Source organism: Otolemur garnettii, unplaced genomic scaffold, assembly GCF_000181295.1.
Source record: "Otolemur garnettii isolate 467f Iridium unplaced genomic scaffold, OtoGar3 scaffold00006, whole genome shotgun sequence".
NCBI classification, from domain to species: Eukaryota; Metazoa; Chordata; class Mammalia; order Primates; family Galagidae; genus Otolemur; species Otolemur garnettii.
In genome coordinates, this window is record NW_003852401.1 from 5,404,796 (window position 1) to 5,407,346 (window position 2,551).

A 2,551-nucleotide genomic window follows, 5' to 3' on the forward strand; every position below is an offset into this window, starting at 1 on the left:
TATTAAAATTTTTCCTAGATGAGATATTATATATTATTGGTTGTAAACTGTAACCAATAGATTAAGCTGGGTGAAAGGTAGATGGAACTTCTCTATATCATTTTTGTAATTTCCAGAAAATCTAATTTTTTTTTTCAAAAAGTTAAAGAATAAGATTCGTTTGGATATCAAAAGGCAAAGTGTGACATTGATTATATCACATATTTTGCTTTTTAAAATTATGCATTCTGAATTCTGAGAAATTTGCATCAGAAAAATCTAAATGTTTTGGGGTCAATTGAAGAGGTGGTAAATATTTAAATTAGTATACATGGTAACTGAGTAAGTTAAAGCCATATTCTTTTCTTCTTAACAACAATGAATAAGGTTCCACTTAATGTGTTCCGCTTTGAATAAACTCATGAAAGAAAGGAAATGCTTTTTGCAATCTCTAAAACAATAGGGAAATCATGTACAGATTAAAACTTTGTAGTATAAGAAAGATTTAATGGAGAGGAGGTTTTAGAAAAATCAAAAACTGGGCAGCTCCTGTGGCTCACTGGGTAGGGTGCCGGCCCCATATACCAAGGGTAGTGAATTTGAACCCAGCCCTGGCCATACTTCAACAATAATAGCAACAACAAAAGACAGCCAGGCATTGTGGCAGGTGCCTATACTCCCAGCTACTCAGGAGGCTGAGACAAGAGAATCACCTACGCCCAGGAGTTGGAGGTTGCTGTGAGCTATGACGTCCCAGCACTCTACCAAGGGCAATAAAGTGAGACTCTGTCTCAAAAAAAAAAAAAAAAAAGTCAGAAATCTGATGTGGAACAGTGCATTCCACTGTGTAGAGCAGATGGATCAGATGAACACAGGTAGGAAAACTATTCTTAATAGATTTTGAATGATTCATAGCATTAATGTTTAATTATAAAATAAGAAAATGAATATAATGTATTAAATTCAAAGAGATAGTCAAAATATGATAATGTGAACCTAAGGAAAGAAAAAGAAATAATTTTATAAGTGATAGGGAAATTAAATTCATGAACTTAAAAACAGAAATATAGTTTAATTAATAAAGATCAATAACTTATTCTTATAGTAAACATATAGTTAAGTGGGTAAGTCAATGGTTAAGTGAAAAATGCCAACTATTTAAAAACTAGATATGGTGACTTGGAAAAAAAGAAAAATTCTAAAAAGGAATAATGAGAATTGACTAGTTTACCATTTACATATAATAACACATTGTGGTGGTTTAAAAACTTGGTCTTGTTGTTTTACAAGCATTTAAATTGAACTGAATAAAGAATCCAGTGGATTTTTAAAGGAATTTAGTATATAATAAGGATTACTCTTCTACTAATCATCAAGAATTAGTTTAATGATTACATACATGGGCAACTAGTTATCTGTGTGAGGATTCATAAATTTCATCTTCACCTCACTCTGTGAGCCAAAATATATCCCAGGTTTTGAAGAAATTTAAATATAAAATAGTAGGGCCATGAAAATAATAAAAGAAAAGGGAAAGGAGTTTAATATTCTTGGAGTGAAATCCCTAAAGCCATAAACAAGTAATAAAACAATGACCGATTATGCAAAAATTGTATACTTCTGAATAAAAAAAATTGTTTTAAAAACAAAATGGCAAAAGTCAAATATTTGCGATGCAATTTTCAGACAAACAGTTCATATTCTTAATAGAAATCTTTCCTGCTTAAACTTCACGTCAATATTAATTTCTAACACATATGTCCTTGTTCCCTCTTTTCATCTAATGATTCCTATTTCCCTTGCATATGCCAAGTACCCTCCCATCTGAAGGCATTTGAATAACTGTTGCCTCCAACTACAACATGCTTTTTCTATATATCCAAATAGCATGTGACCCCTATCTCTTGGTTTCTGCTCACAGGTTCCTCCTCAGATACAGCCCTGTTACGTATGTATCCTGGGATCGTCATAGCCACATTGGCACCCTTGTCACTCTATTACCTTCTGTGTTATTTGTTTCTACAGCATGATTATTGCCTGATATGATTTTATTTATTTATTTATTTATTTATTGTCAATCTTCCTGATTAGACTCAAGATTCTTGTGAATAGGAACATCATGTTCCTAATTGTCATAGTGGAAAATAATTAAAAGTTTTGTGGCACGCAGGTTTAGAAGATACGGGGAGACAAAATTTCACTAGAGAATGATAAAAACACTCTGTCAAAATTTATTTTTCAATGTTTCACTGAAAAATTACAGATCCAAAAACCCATTCAAAACAAATGTAGCTACATGTATACACAAATATATGTCAATTTTTGTATAAGTAGTAATAATAAAAATAAAACCGATCTAAGTCTCCATTTGACGCCAATTGAACTAATTACTACTGATCATCAAAAAGCAGTACAAACGTATTTATGAAAAATAAAGTCGATTCACAATTCAGTTATAAAAGAATGACAGGTGAAGAAGGAAAAGCAATTAAAAAATTCATGTGTATGGATCATTTTCTTTTATGTAAAGGACAAATAAAACAAAAAAAATGATGTTGATAGTTACCACATT